The following is a 22,483-nucleotide window of genomic DNA, read 5'->3' on the forward strand; positions in this document are numbered from 1 at the left end:
TAATGGGAACTCAGATGTACAATGGGCTCCTAGGGCAGACTCTCATGACATGGAGACTTTGATGGGGGCCCTAATACAAAGTGGGGACTTAGCTTTGTTCTTTAAAAGTTCTTTTTGTTTTCTTCTGAATCATATCAAGTCCAAGTAAAACATATTTATTCAATATACAGTGATTTATAAAACTGATCTTTTTTCTGCCCATGAATATTTGTAAAATATATGATGTGGCCCTCGTACTGGAAAGTGTGGGGGCCCCTGTTCTAAGTCATGTGTGTGAAGTCAATCAGCTGTCAGGGCAGCACTTATCACACTTCATGGAGTCTCCGACACTCAGGCTGGAGTGCCAACCTCACACAAAATGAAGCTAAATAAGGGGGCAAATATGTCTTCTGGAGACCTCCATACATACAGTCAGTGTATCTGCACCCAAGTGTTTGTGCAAGGTGTGCATAGAGTAGGGAGCGGATAGACCCCTGTCAGGTCTACTGGTGTTTGTGTCCCCACTGGGTAGATTCACCCTCTTTCTATATTTATCTCACTGTTGATGGGAAATCAATACAGTTATCACCAGAACAGGAATAGAAGGGAAACCTTAAAGGGGCTCATTTCTAAATTTCTAATGACAACTGGCTGGGTTCACACCTATGCAGTTTGCATTTGATTCGATTCTGCAGTGTGTTTTGCGTTGCGTTTTTACACATGCGTTTTTGCCAAATTTTTTAATGCGTTTTGCATTTTGTTTTTTGCTTTTTTGTTGCTAGGCAGATTTAAAATGCAAAACGCATACAAAATGCACTAGATGCTTTTCTGCAGCATTTCCATTGAAGTCTATAGAACCAATAGCACAACTTTTTGTGTTCAAAAAAGTGCCCGACCCTTTCCAAAAAACTCACCGGGTGAAAATGAGGAGATGTGAACCTGTCCCATAGGAAATGATGTTAAATGGACTGTACTGCGTTTCTGCAAATGCTGCGCAAGACGCTTAGGTGTGAATCTAGAGTAAGTGGGAATTTCCTTGCACTTCCTTTTGTGTCTTCAGGGCAGGAGGCGTAAGGAATTCTCCCCAATGGTAAACAGAAAAACTGGGTGGAATTTTAAAGTATTTGTAAACCCTTACAGTGACTATCCTCAGGTGATACAATGAGATGAATCAAATCCTCCTACATAAGTTGTACCTGTTTATCTATAGCAATCTGCCTACTACATCCATTCAAAGTGCAAAATCTACACAGCATCTCTCAGCTCTGAAAAGCAGGGGGCAGGGAGATGAAGTTACATCAGGGAGGAGAGCTCTGAGAGCTGATTGGAGGGAAGAGACCCCCCCCCCCCTCCACACAGCACACAGGAACAGAGCTGAGGCTGTCAATCAGCTAGAGGTCCCTCCCCTGTCACTGTTTTTCTCTTGGTGTCAAGAATACTTGTCAGAAGTGATTCATGCTGATAGCAGAGGAACAAAGCAGCAGACAGAAATGACACTTAGTGCTCTGGATTGAGACAAGTACACACTATAGAGGGATATGCTTTGTTTATATTTCATGTCTGAGGTTTACAACCTTTAATCTTGCCCTGTGGCTGTCATATACTTTCACATGGAATTCTTATTATTACATAAGGCCAGTCATGACCAGTTCTCGTTCAGAAGACCATATTCACGTGTCTATGAATAGTACAGATTGTCTTTACAGTGATAAGATTGATGGCATACACAACAATACGGTTGGCACTATGTTCATTGTAGGAATGTTTATCTTTGGTTGTGTCTCCAGGACATGGCGCTCATATATGAGACATGAGCCTGGATCTGCTTCTCCGCTCGTGTGCAAGCCTGAAATCTGAACCTGACACAAGGTCCATGAATCACCACCATTATACTCCAGGAATTCCGAATGTTGTCTCACTTAAATTGTCCTTATCCTATAAATCACAATTTATTTAATGACCTGGCTCATCCAATCAATTGGAGGCATCATCATATATTGTTTATTGTGATGTGGATAACAATGAATGTATTTAATATATAAACTGTTTAAAACTCACGTGCACCTTGTTCATTCAAAGACATAATCCCCATGATCCATACAAGGAAAACTTTTTTCATTTTTTATTTTAGAGTGAGAAGGGTTAGCACCTTTGTCAGGTCTTTATTGCACCTCTTTTGTGTCTTTTGCTATCTATGAGCCCACTGAGAATGAGAAGATTCACTGTTTCTATTTGTCCTGGTGACAGTTGTCATTGGGATAGGAAATGATGGAAAATCTACATTTTTACAGTTGTCACAGAACAGGAGGTGAGGGGTAATCTTTCAATGGGGACACCATTTTGTGGCGACAACTGTCATAAACTAGCAATATGCTGCTTGAGTTTTTGCCAATTCCTGTTGGCCCTGCTGACATATGAGCTGTGTATGGCCAGGTAGGCACTGTTCCGTTCAACAAAAGTTGAAGGAGCCTGTTGATAAATTGTAGGGCAAACAGTACCTTCATCCATTCAAATGCAGACACTGTTTGGGTATTCTGACAGCCGGCAGTGCTGGCTGTCTAAATACAATAGCTGACCGTGGGGATTTGTCCATTTATGCCAGCCTTTCTCAACCTTCTTTATCATGGAGGAACTGCTGAATAACATTTTGGCTTCAGAGAACCCATGCTAATAATTATTATATTTACAGCTCACAGAACATTAGTGTGATGATAGTGGGAAGAATGCTCTTCAATTTGTGGTCATTGGAAAGACAGACAGAGAGAGCTAAAAAGATCATTGGAGTCAGTGGTCAGTTATCTGAGAGGCAGAAGTTGCTCATTGCCCAAGGAACCCCTATCGACCTCTGAAGGAACCTTAGGACTCCATGGAACCCTAGTTGAGAATCCCTGATCTATGCTGTTAGATCTTTTTCAGATGGTTGGTCGGGGTGGGAGAACCATAAAAAACGAGTGGCTGAGCCATAGTTGGAAAATAACAACTGGACTGGGCTGGGCTGCATCCTGCAACGTTTTTATCTCTGGGTGTAGAATTTGACAAGCGGCACTGCTTGTCAAACACACCCATTGAATTCAATAGGGCTGTGCCACAAACCGCATGCAATACACATAATAATGGCATTATAGCTTTATATCTCCTCCTCACCGCCTGTCAAATGTCCTGTGAAAAATGATCTGAATGCAGAATGCTCTTCAGAGGACACCCAACTAAATAATGAATGTGAAAGAACCCATGGCTTAGATCAGGGGTGTCCAAACTTTTTTCAAAGAGGGCCAGATTGGATGAAGTGAACATGGTGGAGGGCCGAACATTCTTTGAACCATTACAATTAAATGCAAATAAATTATTTTATGCCAAGTTAATTGCAAACGACATACTTTTCATTTCATAACATTAAGATCAACTGACAGCTGAGTTTTCACAATGTATTGAAAATAAATTAAAAAAAACTTACCTGCACTAATGTGAAGGGTGAAAAAGGTAGCTGAAGCTGAAGTCTCTGCTCGGCAGCCGGGAGGGGAAGAGAAACACACTTCACGCTGGAAGCCTGGCCCTGACATCACCGCCCTCTGTCGCTCCCAGCGCGGCGCAGTCACACATGCGCACTGCTCTCAAGCAGAAGACTGCCACAGAAGGGAGGGCCGTGCGACAGCCGCATTTACACAGACCAGGGAGAACGTGCCGCAGTCAGGCATGCGCACTGCCCTCTGCTCTCAAGCAGAAGACTATCTGCCATAGAAGGAAGGGCCACATTACACAGAGCAGGGAGGGCTGTTGGAGGGCCATATTAAACTGACCCCCGGGCCGTAAATGGCACGCGGGCCGGACTTTGGACATGCCTGGCTTAGATGAAGGAATCTGTCAAGGCTGAACAAAAGAAGCCTATACGTTCATGGCCAGCTTAAGAGGGAATTTAGTCTCACTTTGGGGAGATTTTTTATGATTTCCTGTTGAGCCTCCAGGACAAGTTGTGAAGGGAAGTATACACAATTTTCGGGTAGTCCATAAACATACAACCATTTCTTACTTTGACTTTCCAAGTGGCTACTATGGGGCCCAATCCATATCTAAAAAGGGATTGTAAATTTGCTGGCTTGGGATGTAAAGTGCAAGATTCTCACATTGATTCCACATTTGATCCACTTCTGTCAATCAGCTTAGTTCCAGCTGCTAGCACAGGAGTATCACTTAGATCATAGTAGCTATAGGTCACCTGACCCTCATGGGGGCTCTGTGATGTCTAGTTCCTCGCTCCCCTGCGGTTATTTTGATGGCTTTACTTTTCCTTTCTGTCAATGCAAAGTCTGCGATACTGACCTAAAATAACAACCTTGTTCTTATGCAGGCCATAGACGGGTCGAAAACCAGCCGTTTTTTTAACAAAAAAATTAAAAATCGGTCGTTCACTAGGCCGACGTTACTACCAACGGTAAAAAAAATCGGCCTATTTTCGTCCCGTCTACAGCCGGCATTTTCTTACTTCTGTCCCTGCAGAGAGCTCCGCTATTATATTTGACATTAAAAAGTATAGCGGTTACAACATTGTATCTATTTGTATCCATTTCAGATACAGATGGTTTTATTCGGATACAAATAGATACATTGTTGCAACCGCAATACTTTTTCATGTCAAATATAATAGCGGACTGGAATTCTTCTTTTTCTTCATCTTTTTCTTGCAGGTCAGGGCTCATGCGCAGATTTTTTATCAGTAAAAATATCGGCCCATTTGCCCATCATTGCCGCGAAAATTGGCCAATCGCCAAAATTGGACGATTTTTTTCCAACTTTACCGATCAAAAAAAGTGCCAAAATCCAGAAAAATGGCCGACCAATTAACCCATTAACAGTGCGAAAATCGGCCGTTTTTTTTTTTCCGGCCAACAAATCAGCCGATTTTTGACCCATCTATGGCCTGCATAAGTCTAATGGCTGTTATCACCGCAGACAATTAACTGGCTAGTTGTACTGCATGAAAGACAGCTGTTAAAAGGAGCATCTAAAAACACTAAATTAATAACAAAACTGTTAAAAAAAGGCTGATAGGCGGGGCATTCCAAGCCTTATGCAAATTCTGACTTTTAGAAAGTCAGTGTGTTAAAAATGGGTTGGGAGGGCAGACGAAGCGAAGGTAGAGCAGACATGTAATTGTTCCTTGTGTACAAACAATGTATAAATTTGCATTTTTATGTGCAGAATACAGGTTCACTTTACTACTTTAATGCAGTCCCTAAGATTCAGCTGGATGTTATGGATGGCCAAGCCAACATCTGATCTCCATTCAACCAATATGCATTGTTTTTTCCATTGAACTATGGTAATATGAAATGTACCATTATGACATCATGATTGGGGAAAGTGTAGATTTCCAATAAGTATTCATTCCTAGATGTAATGCAGCTCTTTATGCATTGTTCTGAAGAATGGTGCTTTTTTGTGGACTACAGTTGAGTGTTTGTGGTCAATCCTGATCCATTTATTGACTGATCGTTGCTCACAAACAGAGCCGCATTGTCAGCGCCACAAATCTACCAAAACAATCTCAATCATATTTTTTTGTAGTTTTGCACTAGATTCTTAGAAAAAAAGAAACCTGATGACATTACTGTAAGAAGTAAGAATGGCTGGTAATGATATTGTAAGCTGTGATAGGCCTTTGTGTCGAGTGTATGGTGTACTTTCAGTAGGTAGGGTTGTCACCTGCATTTAATTTTTAATGAGATTACAAAATGGCAGCCTCCATATTTTCTCGCTACAGGTTTCCCTTAGGTCCCATTTACACCTGTGCATGTGTTAAGGCACTCATTTTTGCATGTTGACGTGCAGTGTGGTAAGGCAAGACATTCATTTTGTGTGTATCGGCCTTGTGTTAGAGAGACTTACAGGCTTTTTTGCTCCAGTGGCTGAACTTCAGAGCATCTAAGTCATTGGTCTCCAAACTGCGGCCCGGGGGCAGGATGTGGCCCTTTGCTTGCCTTTATTAAGTCCTTGGGACACTATTCCTCCCACCGATAATAGGCACTTTTTCTTCTACAAAAACCATTTTCAACCAGGGTTCCTCTAGAGGTGGCTAGGGGTTCCCTGAGTTCTGGCTAACCATTTGATGGTGCCTGCATAGTTCCAGGTCCAATGCCACTTGGTAGAGCCAGCTACATGACTGCAAGGGTGTCATTCTGGCTAACTTGTAAGGACATTCTTCTCTCTTACCACCATCAGTGTAAGGGATATTTTTCCAATGGCAAATCTTACCAGGGGTTCCCTGAGACCAAAAAATTATTTCAAGGGTTCCTCTGGGATAAAAAGATTGAAAAAGGCTGTTCTACACCAACAATGGAGCATAATTCCTGTCACTTATACCAACAATAGGGCACTATTCCTAACACAAACCCCAACAATGGAGCACTATTCTTCCCACTGACACCAATGATGGGACACTATTCCTCCCACTGACACCAACGATGGGACGTTATTCCTCCCACTGACACCAACTGCAGGGCCCAATTCTTCCCTCTGACACCAATGATGAGACACTATTCATTGCCGATACTAACAATGAAGCACTATTCCTCCCAATGACACCAACGGTGGGGCACTATTTCTTCCCCCATACCAACAATGGGGCACAATTCCTTCCAATGACACCAATGATGGGGCACTATTTCTGCTCCTAACACCAACAAACACCTCCTATTAATACCAATTCCCATTGACGCCAGGGCATTTTCTACTCACATCGGCCACAGTTCAGCCCTCTCAAAGTCTGAAGGACAGTAAATTGGCCCTTTGTTTAGAAAGTTTGGAGACTCTTGATCTAAGTGAAGGAAATAATAGTTATTGTATGGTGGTGGGGGGTGCATCAAGTAGTTAAACCTGTTTTGTCCTACATGGGCAAAAAAATGTCTTGACTATGATAAAAATGTGCTGATTGTTGAAACGTGTGATGCCCCCAATTTCCTTGCCAGGTTGTCACTCACATAAAATAGAGTAGAGTGGACAATCTAATGGCATAGTAGCCACATTCGGCTCAGGAGTCTGGTGAGTGCTACCCTGAACAGGCGATAACAGTCATCCAATGTGGCCTAAAAGAGTGACCTTATTTCTGACACCACACTGACTCCTCCACCCAGCTGCTGTGGAGGGAACAATCAATTGGGACAGATTAGGAAGCCTGTCATGATTGCTATTTCCCCCCAAGCAGTGTTGGCAGGGTCTGCTAGCCTCATCTATCTCCTCTTTATTTTCCTTTCTATTCACTTAACCAGAACCTGTCACTGCCCCATTCAGCTGATGGTGGAGATGAAGGCAAAAACTGAGGAGATTGCAGGGAACAAGGGTGCAGGCAAGCTGTGTTCAGGACTGTGGACAGGGGTTCAAGTGAGTTGTAGTGGGGTGGCGCAGGTGAGCTATGGAAAAGGGTTCAAGGAAGGGTGCAGGTGAGCTGTGGACAAGGGGAGGTGAGCTGTGGACAAGGAGTTCAAGAGTGCAGGTGAGCTGTGGACAAGGAGTATAAAGGTACAAGTGAGCTGTGGACAAGGGATTCAAAGGAGCAGATGTGCTGTGGACAAGGGGTTCAAGGGAGCAGGTGAGCTGTGGACAAGAGGTTCAAGGGTGCAAGTGAGCTGTGAACAAGAGGTTCAAGGGAGTAGGTGAGCTGTGGACAAGGGATTCAAGGATGAAATTGAGCTGTGGACAAGGGGTTCAAGGGAGCAGGTGAGCTGTGAACAAATGGTTCAAGTGAGCTGTGGACAAGGGGTTCAAGAGAGCAGGTGAACGGTGGATAAGGGGTTCAAGGGAGCAGGTGAGCTGTGAACAAAGGGTTCAAGGGAGCACCCACTGATACCAATGCTAGGTGTTATAACTGTACCCTCTGACATCAATGTTGGGGGTTATAACTGTGCTCTCTGACAGCAAGGCTGGGGATTATAACTGTACCCTCTGACACCAAAGCTGGAGTTAGAACTACATCCTCTGACATCAATGCTGAAGGTTATAACTGTACCCTCTGACACAAATGCTGGGGGTTGTAACTGTACTCTCTGACACAAAGCTGAGGGTATTAAATGCATATTCTGACACCAATGCTGGGTGTTATAACTGTACCCTCTGACAGCAATGCTAGGGGTTATAACTGTACCCTCTGACACAAAGGCTGGGGGTTATAACTACACCCTCTGACACCAATATGGGGGTTATAACTGTACCTCTGACACCAATGATGGGGGTTATAACTGTACCTCTGACACCAATGATGGGGATTATAACTGCACCTCTGACACCAATGATGGGGGTTATAACTGCACCTCTGACACCAATGATGGGGGTTATAACTGCACCTCTGACACCAATGATAGGGGTTATAACTGTACCCTCTGACACAAATGCTGAGGGTTATAACTGCACCCTCTGACACCAAAGCTGGGGGTTATAACTGTATCCTCTGACACCAAAGCAGGGGGTTATAACTGTTTCCTCGAACACCAATGCTGGGGGTATAACTGTACCCCCTGACACCAGTGTTGGGGATTATAAATGTATCCACTAATGCAAATGCTGGGGGTTATCTTTGCATCCACTGACAATGATGGAGCCTGGGCCCTATTTTGTCTATAACAAAGCTATTCTACAAGCCAATCGCTGTGAAATGATTCCGACCTTATTGATCGTGCCAACATTTTGGTCAAGCCCACATACCCTCTACAGATGGCGCGCTGTGCACACCACATTTTTATTCCATTTAAGGTGTCACTCTAAATGATTTCCAGATGTTGGTAACTATGTAACATAAGAGTTTTTTTGTTGTCCCCAGTGCCCGAATAGTACAGATTTGGCCCCATGCTTTAGATATAAACTTTTACAAAAACAACAAACTTCCTAAACCCGCAGATCCAGGCTGAGAGTTTATGTAAGCAGCTTCGCCCTCCAGTCACTTCCAGCTGTTTAGCTCTGTAATCCGGACAATAAGGAGGCAATTAAACTGGAGGTGGATTCTGGTATGACTACTTCAATCTGTGATTAGCTGCTATTGTGTTTGCTTTCAGCATGTGCTCTCCAGCATGTAGACGGCGGGCTTGTTTACATCTAAGACCCTCTGGAAAGACCTGACTGACGTACAAGCAACTGATTAGTGGGAGCGCTTCGCCTCCCCATCACTCATCATGGCGCTCACCACCGCCATTGCTTTGTTTGTGTTTATGTAAATTCTGCGTATTGAAAAACTGAAGGTCATAAAAAAGTATTTGAAAGAAAAAAAAAGGCAGATTAGCAATGAAAGCCCCGATATGTATTTCATAAAAGGTTTCCTTTAAGTAGAAGTCCGGACTTTAGCACAGTTGCAGAGTTTCCTATGCAGCATTGGTATTTTACAGAATGATTTTTCCTGTTGCCTGGAGGTTTATGGTAGCTGTAAACACAAATGCCTGTCCAATGCTTGTAATTATCACAGGTTTACACAGTAATCCAGCAATTTGGCGTATTTACAACCGCAGTAAACAGCGGCGCTCCACTCTTCTGTGTCACCCCAGGCAGGATCTTAGAAACTGTGGCATGATGGGAATTTAAAACCGATCTTTACCCTAAGTTCACATCTGTGTGGGTGGTGCCGCTGCGGATCCACACAAAAATCCACCCGCACAGAGAAATGCGGATCCACGGGCGGGTGCCATTAGTTCTAATGGTACGCCGCCTGCACTGGAAAACGCAACCATACTGGGAACTGAGGTTCCTGTGCGGGCTGCGTTTTCAGAAGAAGTGCAGGGACTTTTTCCCTGTGTGTCACGGGACACAGGAGTCCATTCAAATGAATGGGCTCACATGCCCGTGCAAAATGCGGCCCACACGGCCGCATATATGTAAAACGGGGGTTCAACTTATTGAATGCACTTGATGATCTCCTAGATTGTAAACTCCAAGGATCAGGCCCTCCTATCCCTCTTGTATTGAACTGTATTGTTGCTGTATTGCCTCCCTTTATATTGTAAAGCGCTGAGCAAACTGTTGGCGCTATATAAATCCTGTATAATAATAATAATGATATCTTGATAGCAGAATTTTGCATTCCCCTGGGGGCCCTTTCACACTGGGCAGTTTATAAACGCAGTATGCAAATTTCAAAAACGTATATTTTTTTTTATATGTTTTTGTGTGTTTTCTGGATTCCTGACTCTCAGCATGCACCCATGAAACGTACATGTGACAAAAAATACAGCAAAAATGCATTTTTTATGTGTTTTCCACTCATTTCAATGGGAGGTCTGCTTTTTGTTGTGCTTTTAAAACATGCACCAAAAATGCAGCATGCAGGACTTTTAAAAACACATTCAAGTGCATTGGTGTGAAGTGTTCCAAAGGGTTTGAAAGGATAAATTTTTCATGCATTTTTGTTCTGCTTTTAGGCTAGGTTCACATCTGTGTGGGTGAAGCCGCTGCGGATCCGCACGAAAATCTGTGCAGCTGCACCACCCGCACAGAGGAATGTGGACCCGCGGGCGGGTGCTATTAGTTCTAATGGCACAACGCCCGCACTGGAAAACGCAACCGTACTGGGTTCCTGTGCGGGCTGCGTTTTCAGAAGAAGTGCAGGGACTTCTTCTCTGCGTGTCACGGGGCAAGGGAGTCCATTCAAATGAATGGGCACTCGTGCCCACGTAAAACGTGGCCGCATATATGTGAACCAGGGCTTAATGCTGCTTTCACACTGCTCTGCTGCAAGAATGCAGTAAAAACACATATGCATTTTTGCTGCGTTTTCTGGGTATCTATTACCCAGCCTGTGAAACTTGGACATGTGACTTATTACAGGCACTTATATAGCACCATAAATTTACGCAGCGCTTTACATATATATTGTACATTCACATCAGTCCCTAACCCTCAAGGGGCGTACAATCTAAGGTCCCTAACTTACATTCATACATACACATACTAGGGACAATTTAGACAGGATCCAATTAACCTACCAGCATGTATTTGGAGCGTGGGAGGAAACTGGAGTACCCGGAGGAAACCCACACAGGCACTGGGAGAACATGCAAACTCCAGGCAGGTGGTGCCGTGGTTGGGATTTGAACCAGCGACCCAAGTACTGCCAGGTGGAAGTTCTAACCATTTAGCCACTGTATGACTTAAAAAATGCAACAAAAATACAACCGCGAGTGTGTTTTTGGTGCATTTTTAATGTATTTTAATGGTGAGGTGCATTTTTGGTACGGTTTTAGGCTACTTTCAAAGTGATCCATAGCAAAATTGCAGCAAAAACACATATGCATTTTTGCCATGTTTTTACTGCATTTGCGGTGCATTTTTTACAGGTCATGTGACTCAAAAAACAGCACCAAAATGCAACACGGATTAATTTTTACTGCATATTCCATTGACTTCAATAGGGAGGTGCAGAAATTAAAAAAAACGCACCTGACCGCAACGGATCAATGTGAAGAGTTCCATTTGAATACATGGTTTAAAGGAAAAGCAGAAGAAAAACAGATCATTGTAAAAGAAGCCTAAAACACACACCAAACATAAAAAAAATGCAGCACTTTTAAAATGCAATTGACCTGCAACTGACTGGTGTGAAGAGTTCCATAGGATTTAAAAGTCATGAATTTTTCTTCTGCTTTTTGTAATGCAAAAATGGAAGAAAGGAGTGACTAGGCCTGCTCAGCAGCAGGGGAGTTCGGGGGGAGGATGTGAGAGCAGGAGCTTGAGTATGGAGCCTGGGACGAGGCCCTGCGGGAAGGGGCCTGCCTCCAGGAAGGTCTGAGCAGGAGGAAAAGTGAACCTCACCTGTTCCCTGAGTGAGGACCATCTGAAGAGCTGAGGAAGGAGCCAGCCCAGCAGAAGGCCTGGAAGCAGCTACCTACCAGAAGCTTGCAGATGAGGTACAATGAGTACTTCTAACCTCCCTTTGGAGTGGAGTAGGGGAGAGGGTATTTGGGTGGGAAACCCAACTAGCCCCAGCTAGACTGTGCTTCAAAGTTGAAGACTCTAGATCCTCTTGTCCAAGGATTCCCCTAGACAACTGGATAGAGGAGAACTATCTGGGGATGGGGGTGGTACACCAGTAGATAAAAAAGCATGATTAAATGAATGCTGTAATTCCTGCGCTAGACGATGAGCTCCACAATGTCAGTAACCCCACATGGAGTACTTCTTGGGAATGCAAGCCTTGCTGCCCTCAACGGACCAGGGAAATCCAAAGAAGCTGTGTGCAAAGAAACAAACAGAGGGTGCACAGGCCTAGTGCATAACCTTCTAAAAATGAGATTTATTGAACAAAAAGTATACTCACAAAATAATAAAATCAAAGGCACATCACAAAAAAGACAGCATGGTCCAATCTCCCTAGATGGTGGCTGTTGGGGGACTGTAGGCCTCCAAATGACTGACGCGTTTTGAGGCAGAACCTCTTCCTCAAAGCCGTTCAATAAATCTCATTTTTAGAAGGTAATGCACTAGGCCTGTGCACCCTCTGTTTGTTTCTTTGCACACAGGTACACCAGTAGAGGCTGGAAAGCTCTCCAAGAAGAGAAAACCCTTCTGAGCATTTGTACATAGTTCCAGAAAGTTGTCCTCCATTTACAGTTCCTTGGGCATCCCATGCATCCCTCAACACCATCCAACTTTAGTACCCCTAATAAAATACAAAAAACAAGTTCAAGGCCTGTTTCCTGTCTCTGCAGTGCAAGTCTGTGGAAAATGCGTGTTCCCTGGCTGTGCAGGACTATAGGGGGACCCAAATCTCTAGCGACTCCAAAGGGGACGGCGCTACACAGATATCAACGGTCATGTGAAAGATCCCTATGCCTACAGTTTATTACATAGCTTTTAAATAGGTTTGGCAACGTCTCATGAATCATATGTAGAAAAAAATGAAACTTATTTAAATTTTGTTCGAAATTCTCTGTAAATCACATGACCAGGATGCAATCCTCTATTGGTAGATGTACTGGCTGCTACATTGACCCATCACCTCTCAATTCAGAATAAACATTTGGTGGCTCATCCATCCTGCACACATTGCTGTTTACAACGTTCCTGAAAAGTTGCAGCGCTAGAGAAAATGATGATGACCCGAAAAATCTCTGAATGCTGATTGGCTGCAGAGTGGGCTCCCTTCCCAGGAACTTCCTGTTTTGCCCACATTCCACAGCGGAACACCGCAGAGTGAAAGCTCAGCATTTCTTGGAAATATTGAGGAAATAAGAGTTCAAAACCGAAATCATTCAGCATATTTTCCTTGGCTTGGTCTTGTGACTTCGGTCTGGATTGCTGAATGGCTTATTAAGAGTTTATTGACCCTTCAACCTGCCGACGTTTATTGGCCCCATATACAGGAACATGGGCTGTAAGCAGTGAACTCTGTACACATAGTAATGTTGGGTAACGTGTGACACGGAGTTATAGTTGTGTGCTTTACACTAGGAGCACATATGGTCTTACTTAGAAATAAAGACCGATATACTGGAAATCTGTCCATATGTTCAGTGACTCAGGGCCAGCTTAATAGCATCATGGCCCCTGGGCAAAGTAATGCACTGGGACCCCTACCAGCCTGTCCTACTTTACACACCCACTCTCAAGAATTAACCACTTCCCTTTTGTCCCATGTACATAAATGGCCGGACGAGAGCAGTGCTGAAGCGGGTCGCCATTTATAAATTGCCCCCGCATTCACTGCCTGTGCGCGCTCCCTGGGAGCGCTTGGCACCGCGATCCGATGCCCACTGTGTCCTCCGGACACTGATCACTGTGTGAGCTCCCGATTCAGAGGTCACATGGTACAAGACTATTCACAACAGCCTTGTACCATGTGACAAGCTGTGACCAATCACAACTCTCACAGTATTTCTCAATGGCGGCAGGAATGCAGCCAGAGAGAAGGAGAAAGTATTGCTTTTACAGCCTTTATGGGCGTAAAAGCAATCAGTGTAAAATAAGAAAAAAAAAATCTTCATCACCCCCCACAAGTAGTACAGTGTCTCTATGGTGAAACTGTACTGCTAGGATGATGGTATGTTAAAAAAAAAACTAAAGAAAACAAATAATATAAAAATGTAAAAAAAAAAATGTTTTTAAATTATAATTTTTGGTTATAAACTAATTTGGGTTATTTTTTTTTACTACAAAGATAGCTGAATACATTCTGGCCAAGATTTATGAAGAAAAGTATTTATTTGCAAAATTTTATAAGAAAAATACTTTTTTTTTTAATGTTTGGACTTTTTCATTTATATAGCAAAAAAATAAAAATCCCAGTGGTGAATAAATACCACCAAAATAAAGTTGTATCTGTCTCAAAAAAATGCTAAAAAATTCATATGGGTACAGTGTTGCATGACCGTTCTGTCTAAAAAAAATGCTAAAGAAAATTCATACGGGTACAGTGTTGCATGACCGTGCAATTGTCATTCAAAGTGTGATAGCTCTGAAAGCTGAAAATTGGCCTGGACAGGAAGGGGGTGAAAGTGTCCAGACTTGAAGTGGTTAAAGTATAAATAGTTGATAGAATTAAACATACTGTATATTAGTAATTTCCATAAAATAGATTTTAAACAAGAAAACATGCCATAAATCAAAGTCTACAGGGCACAGTATGGGGGGGAGGGAGGTAGAAGGGAACAGTACAGGGGGAGTCAGTAGGGCACAATACTGGGATCAGGGGGACGCAGTAAAGGTTCTGGGACATTGTTCAGGCCATCCCAGGAGAGCTTGGTAAAAAACATGACTGGCCTGGCGAATCCGGGACAGTTGGCAAATATGATATAGTGCAAGATTATGATAGGGCCGCTATGCAACTGGCGACCCTGGGCAGTGCCCATGCATTAAGACAGCCCTGCAATGACTGCTGCTATATAACAGACAATTTTTAATGGTGGTATACATGCTTCAATAAATGATCAATATTATTTTCTGATCGATCACTTATGATTAGAATAATCCATCTATAGTCAAAACCCATTCTATCAATATGCCCCACGGGGGGGAATGGGTTTTTGAGGGATAGTTAAAGTGGAATTTCATATAAAAGTTCAAGTTACATAGTTAGTCTGGCTGAAAAAATGCAAAAGTCCATCCAGTTCAACCTTTAAAAAAAAAAAAAGTTATAATCCTATACCCACAGTTGATCCATAGGAAGGCAAAAAAAAACCCAGCAAAGCGTGACCCAATTTGCTCCAGCAGGGAAAAAAATTCCTTCCTGATCCCCCGAGAGGCAATCGGATATTCCCTGGATCAACTTTACCTATAAATGTTAGTATCCAGTTATATTCTGTGTATCTAAGAAACAATCCAGGCTTTTTTAAAGCAATCCACTGAGCTGGCCAGAACCAACTCTTGAGGGAGTCTATTCCACATTTTTACAGCTCTCACTGTGAAGAAACCTTTCCTTGTTTGGAGATTAAATTTCTTTTCCTCCAGATGTAAAGAGTGATCCCTTGTCCTCTGTGATGACCTCAGGGTGAATAGCTCTACACCAAGTTCACTATATGAACCACTGATGTATTTATACATGTTGATCATATCCCCCCTTAATCTCCTCTTCTCAAGAGAGAATAAATTCAGTTCCTCTAATCTTTCCTCATAGCTGAGCTCCTCCATGCCTTTTAGCAGTTTGGTTGCCCTTCTCTGTACTTTCTCCAGTTCCCCAATGTTCTTTTTGTGAATTGATGCCCAAAACTGAACTGCATATTCCAGATGAGGTCTTACTAATGATTAGTTCGCTCATCCTCTTGCTCCCCACCCCCCACTTCCCTCCTTCGCCATACTTTTTTTTCCTATGTCAGCCAGTCACCCAATCCCACCTCCACTTTTCTTGTCTTGCAATCTACTTGGACAAGTCACATATCCCAAGAGGCTGCGGGACCAGTCTGCAAGCACAGCACGTCTTGTGCATGCGCAGTGGGGAGCCGTAACAGAAAGTCAGGCTCGGGCAAAGTCAGAGCTGGATTCCTGGACTGTAAGGCACACTGGGCATTTTTACTATCTCCCCTAAACGCTGTTCTGGCAGAAAAAAAACACTTAATATCTGTAAATGCATGTAGCGTGTTTAGGCGCATTTAACTGTGTCAAGAGCTGGGGTGTTAATTCATTTCATTGGCCCTAATAATACATTTTTCTGGCCATTGAAATGAAATCACACTAAAAGCTTAACTGCTAAATGCGCCTAGCCCTTAGGAGCGTTTTCAGTGCGTTTACACTCATTTACAGGCGTCAAGTGTTTTTTTCTGCCAAAACACTGCTGCTCCTGGATGCACTGGCAGTGGGAATTTGTTTTCTGTCTCTTATGCAGGCCATACATGGTTCGAATTCCGAACGATTTTTCGTCCGAAAATCGGGACCGTCATTCACTCGGTAATTCGATGGTGCCATCATTGATTTCGAAAATCGTCCGACCAAGTCATAAAGTTCACCCCATATAACAGACGAAATGTTTGTTCCTTCCAGGTCACGACTCATGCACATATTCTTTTTGGAAAAATGATCGTACGATTTGACCATCATCGAGTCGAAAATCGGTCGTTTTTCACAAATTTTCCAACATGCCCGATCACCGAAAAGGGGAGGAACCACAAAAATCGGCCGGTGCCATTGACCCACTAACAGAGCGAAAATCGTCTGATTATTCTTAGGTCCGATTTTAGGATGAAAAATCGGTCGAATTTCGACCCATGTATGGCCGGCCTTAGCCCTGGTTCACAGCTGAAGTAGCAAGATTTCAAAGTCGCCGGTCGGAGTGATTTGATGTGCAGCTTGCCGGCATCTGTGCGATTTTATGCACAGATGTCAATGCACGTTGCACATGAAATCAGCAAAAATAGTGCAGAAACCTTTTTCAAAATTGGTGCCCATTGGAGTCACACAGATTTGAATGGTTTCATAGGAAAAAATAGGGTGAACTGTCAAATCGCATGGCAAATCACATTGGTGCAAATGGGGGCTTAGACTCCCTTCATACTTATATGATTCCAAAACTGCAGAGTGCAACTTTGTTGAAACTTTGAAGCAAATTTGTATGGGTGCGACTTAGATGTGACTTTCTGCAAAGTTGGACCCATTGTTGCATGTAAAACATTCAGGTGCGACTTGCATGCAAGTTTTGAGGGTTAACTTTGAAGTCTACGGCCCTCAAGTTGCATGAAAGTTGGACCAGCGCTGTACATGCAGGGCGTTTAGAGGCAGCAACGTCAATATCGTCCAGTGTGCGTGAGGCTGAAGCCCAGGTTCACACCGCTGTGACTTCAGGTGCGATTTGTAAATGTCATGTCGCACCTGAAGTCGCATCTAATGTATTTCTATGGCATTGTCTTAATAGGTGTGATTTCAAGTAGCGTGATTTGCATTACTTTTTCACCACAATACAAAACTTGATTTTATTAAAATGAGATATATACTCACAAACGGAGCAGTAAAACAAGCGGGCAAGATCCTCAAAGGAGCATGTAAGTGCAAGACCAGTGCGAGTCACATCAAGGGGGGAGACTCTCAAAAGTTCTCTGACGTGTTTCTAAGGTGTCTCTTCTTCCTCAGAGCACGAAACGCGTCGGATAAACTTTTGGGAGTTTCCCCCCGTTGATGCGACTCGCAGTGGTCTTTTACTTTAATGCTCCTTTGAGGATCTTGCACAATTGTTTTACTGCTCCGTTTGTGAGTATATATCTCATTTTAATAAAATCAAGTTTTGTATTGAGGTAATACGCAAGGTTGGTGCGCTTTTTGTTTCACTTTGCAGTACTGGTCGAGCTTCCCCAGCCTTAACAGCTGCACAACCTTTGATCCATTGGTGGACAAACTTCCATAGGTGGTCCATCTATCCACCCTTGATCTGGGTCCCTGAGCGCAGTAGGTGTTGTTTCTATTTTTACTTTTTCACCACTTCAGTGCGATTTAACTCTCATAGACTATAAGGTAAATGGCACTGACATCGCACCTGTGTCTATACCAGCGCTACTTTGAAGTCGCGCCCAATCACATTCGGTGTGAACTAGGACTAAGGTCTCATGCATGCAGGATGCTTTTAACATCTGGCTTTTTTTCTGCCTCTAAACACCCCAGTTTAGAGTTTAGAAGCAGGGGTGTTTAACCACCTCCCGCCCGCCATATAGTCCAATGACGGGTGCAAGGTGGTTCTCTTGTTCTGATAGGACGTCATATGACTTCCTTCCGTTCTCACCGCACATGCGCAGCTCAGGGAGCGTGCAGTGCGGCGATCGGTGGTGCGCTGTGTCCCTCGGACACAGCAGATCACCGATCCACGGAAAAAGCCGAAGATGTTGGCTCGGTCATGTGATCAGCTGTGTCCAATCACAGCTGATCACATGTAAACAGGGAAATGCCGGTTATCGGCATTTCTCTCCTCTCGAGCTGTCACACTGACAGCTCGAGAGGAGAGGAGAGCCGGTAATCGGCATTCCGCGGAGGGGGCAGATACACTGATCATCAGGGCACTGATGATCAGTGTGCCCTGATGATCAGTGTGGCCCCAGAAGTGCCACCTGTCAGTGTCCATCAGTGCCAGCTGTGAGTGCTGAACAATGCCACGTGCCCATCAGTGCCACATCAATGCCACATATCAGTGCCTACCAGTGCACATCAGTGCCCATCTGAGCTGCCTTTCAGTGCCACCTATCAATGCCAATCAGTGCTGCCAATCAGTGCCACCTATCAGTGCCAGTCAGTGCCGCCTATCAGTGCGCATCAGTGCCACCTATCAGTGCCAATAAGTGCCGCCTATCAGTGCCCGTCAGTGCCTCCTATCAGTGCCAATCAGTGCCACCTATCAGTGCCAGTCAGTGCCGCCTATCAGTGCCAGTCAGTGCCGCCTATCAGTGCCAGTCAGTGCCGCCTAACAGTGCCAGTCAGTGCCACCTAACAGTGCCAGTCAGTGCCACCTAACAGTGCCATATATCAGTGCTGCCTTTCAGTGCCCATCAGTGATGCCTGTCAATGCCCATCAGTGCCACCTACCAGTGCCTCCTCATCAGTGCCACCTATCAGTGTCCATCAGCGCATCTTATCAGTGGCCATCACTGCAGCCTCATTAGCGCACATCAGTAAAGGAGAAAAATCACTTATTTACAAAATTTTATAACAAAAACTAAGAAAAAACTTTTTTTTCTTTAATTTTCAGTGGTTTTTGGTTTGTTTAAGAAAAAATAAAAATCCCAGAGGAGATTAAATACCACCAAAAGAAAGCTCTATCTGTCACAAAAAAATTATAAAAATTTCATATGGGTACAGTGTTGCATGACCGCGCAATTGTCATTCAAAGTGTGACAGCGCTGAGAGCTGGAAATTGGCCTGGGCAGGAAGGGGGTATAAGTGCCCTGTAGGCTAGTGGTTAAAAGCAAAAAAAGCAAAACACTGCCAGCGCGTCTAGTAGTGGCGTTTTGGCAGAAAAAAACGCATGATGCTCCTAAACGTGTGCAAGCGCATCTAAACACGCATTAATGCTAGGCATATTGAGCACTTGAGTGTTAATTCATTTCAATGGCCAGAATAAATGATTATTCTGCCCAATGAAATGAATTAACACCCCAGCTCTTGACATGCCTAAACGCGTTACACGCCGTAACAAGTGTCAGGCATTTTTTCTCCAACATGTTGCTGCCGGGAGGAAAGGTGTCTGGGAAAAATAACAAAACGCCCTGTGTGCGTGAGATCTTAATCTTCAAATAGGAACTCCAGGCGTTTGCAGAAAAAATCAAAATCAGCAGCTACAAATACACCTCACCAGTGGAGGACGCCTCAGATGTGCTTCTCATTGGTCAGCACGGTCTTGTGGCTGTGCTGACCAATGAGCGCTTGCCATTGTGCGCATTATGCTGAATACTCCAGTGCTGTGTATTGTGGAGGGCAACTACACTGGGCTATCACAGCCGCTATGTGCAGTGGGGTCCGGGGGCTGTGTCCAGGGCTGGTCAGAGGATCTATGTCACCAAAATCTCCCATGTATGGGGAAATTAAAACTTTTACTTTGCTCATCCCCCCAGTGCAGGGCACTTTTCACAAAAATGTAAGGGCTCATGTACATTGCAGCTGCTAAACTCACGTTTGGAGCTTTTCTGCGTTTTTTTCAGCAGCCCCTGAACTCTCCCTAATATTTTCCTCTGTGTCCATGTACACATCGTCATTTACAGTCATTTACAAGCAGTTGAGTTTACAGTTGTTTTTTTGAGCGCAGAAAACTTGCGTTCAGGAGTAGATTTTATTAAACACTTGTAAATACAGCTAAACGCGTTTCTAAGCGTTTGCGTTTGAAATTTTTTTTTAACTTTTCCATTTCCAGATGCTCTCCAGAGCCTTTTTTCATCATGAAAAATGCATGCAAAGCGTTTTCAAAATGGACCTGGTACACCATACTTCGAGGATTCGCATGAAAGAAAATGTTAGACACTGCTGCAATCATTTCTACACAGAAATGAGCTGGAACACATCCAAACACCACAAAAAAAAAAAAAAAACGACAGCTAATCTCAACAAATACTGCTCTCTCTGCTTCTGCTCTCTCTATTTCCCTCAAAATGTCTGAAATACTTATTTTTTTACTGTTTTTAAGTGCATTCTGGGCATTTGGGAAGGTCTCTTGAGGTTATCTTTAAAAAACGCTTCTAAACGCAAATGCGGCTAAACTGACGTTTTTTAAACTACGTTTTCCAGCAGTCAGTTTCCATCGTTCAGAAGTGTTCTGTGTACATGGGGTCTAACAGTAAATGCCCAAAGGTCGGCCTGGACTGATTTAGGATACAATGTGTAGATCTGCTGGAGGTAGTAACAACTGTAACAATACAAAGCGGTCACCCCACACTGGGAGTGATGGGGGGCTGGACCACTCACATGACTATTTGCATTAGGCTTCATGCTGCCAGGATGTGCTGTTTATTTTTCTACCATCACTTTCTTTACATTTACAGTTCAGCAGAGCTAATAAGCTGCAGCATAGCTTCTAAATCCATCCACTGACAAATGGACGACACATGTCAGGAATGGGGGGGGGAGGGGCTACACTGCCATTGATTTGTTATTATAGAACTAAAGGCAAGACTTTTTTTTACATTTTTGGATAGCGTGGGGAAGGAATAGACCCCCAGTCAGCCTTTATTGCTGTTTGTTCAACCTATTTGTCCTGTTTACTTTTGTCACTGAGCATGAAATAAAACCCCAAATTTTGAATAGTCATCAGAATAGGAATAGAAGGGAAATCTTCCAATGGGGACACTAGTTCTGGTGACTACTACCTGTTGTGGTGATGGGACAGTGAAAGGAAATCTACCCAAGAGACACAGATGGCAAAAAAAAAAAAAAAAAAAAATTGACAGGGGTTATGACCCCTCCTTACTCTATCGAAAAGTTTTACCTTGGTAAACACACAGAGACACAGCTCTTCTACATTTTATATTATGTATTTTTCTTATAAGACGTACATTTTATAATATATTTTTATACTGAAAGATGTACATTTCTAATATATTTTTATAAGACGGTGTACATTTTTTTAAATTATATTTTTATTATTTGAAGGTGTAAATTTTATATTATTATATTTTTAGTTTACAATATGTACATTTTATATTGTTAGATTTTTATACTAGAAGGTGCACATTTTATATTATTATATTTTTATTTTAGAAGATGTATAGTTTATGTTATTATATTTTTATATTAGAAAGTGTGCATTTTATATTAATATATTTTATATTAGAAGGTGCATATTTTATATTTTTACATTTTTATTATTTGAAGGTGTACATTTTATAGCATTATAATTTTATATTAGAAGATGTACATTTTATATTGTTATATTGCTAGATTTTGACATGAGGATGTACATTTTATAATATATTAGTTTTTTTTTTATAATTACATTTTTATGTTAAATGGTGTACATTTTATGGTATTATATTAAAAAGTGTACATTTTATATTATATTTGTATATTAGGTTTACATTTACATGTGATATTAGAAGGTGTACATGTGATATGAGTATATTATGAGGTGTACATGTGATATTAGGTGTATGTGATATGAGTACATTATAAGGTGTACATGTGATATGAGTATATTATGAGGTGTACATGTGATCGTATAAGGTGTACATGTGATATGAGTATATTGAGGTGTACATGTGATATTAGGTGTACGTGATATGAGTACATTATAAGGTGTACATGTGATATGAGTATATTATGAGGTGTACATGTAATATGAGTATATTATAAGGTGTACGTGATATGAGTACATTATAAGGTGTACATGTGATAGTATAAGGTGTACATGTGATATGAGTATATTATGAGGTGTACATGTGATATGAGTATATTATGAGGTGTACATGTGATATTAGGTGTACGTGATATGAGTACATTATAAGGTGTACATGTGATATGAGTATATTATGAGGTGTACATGTGATAGTATAAGGTGTACATGTGATATGAGTATATTATGAGGTGTACATGTGATAGTATAAGGTGTACATGTGATATGAGTATATTATGAGGTGTACATGTG

General features: G+C 42.6%; 1 protein-coding gene across 3 annotated transcripts in view; it reads left to right on the forward strand.

Annotated features, from left to right (window-relative positions):
- The window catches only part of RALGDS (ral guanine nucleotide dissociation stimulator), a 227,798-nt gene that overhangs the window by 123,840 nt on the left and 81,475 nt on the right, over positions 1 to 22,483 (forward strand). The window lies entirely within an intron of this gene.

The sequence above is a fragment of the Staurois parvus genome, unplaced genomic scaffold (genome assembly GCF_062004578.1).
Source record: "Staurois parvus isolate SC_StPar_1 unplaced genomic scaffold, SC_StPar_1.0 ptg000154l, whole genome shotgun sequence".
In the NCBI taxonomy this organism is placed as follows: domain Eukaryota; kingdom Metazoa; phylum Chordata; class Amphibia; order Anura; family Ranidae; genus Staurois; species Staurois parvus.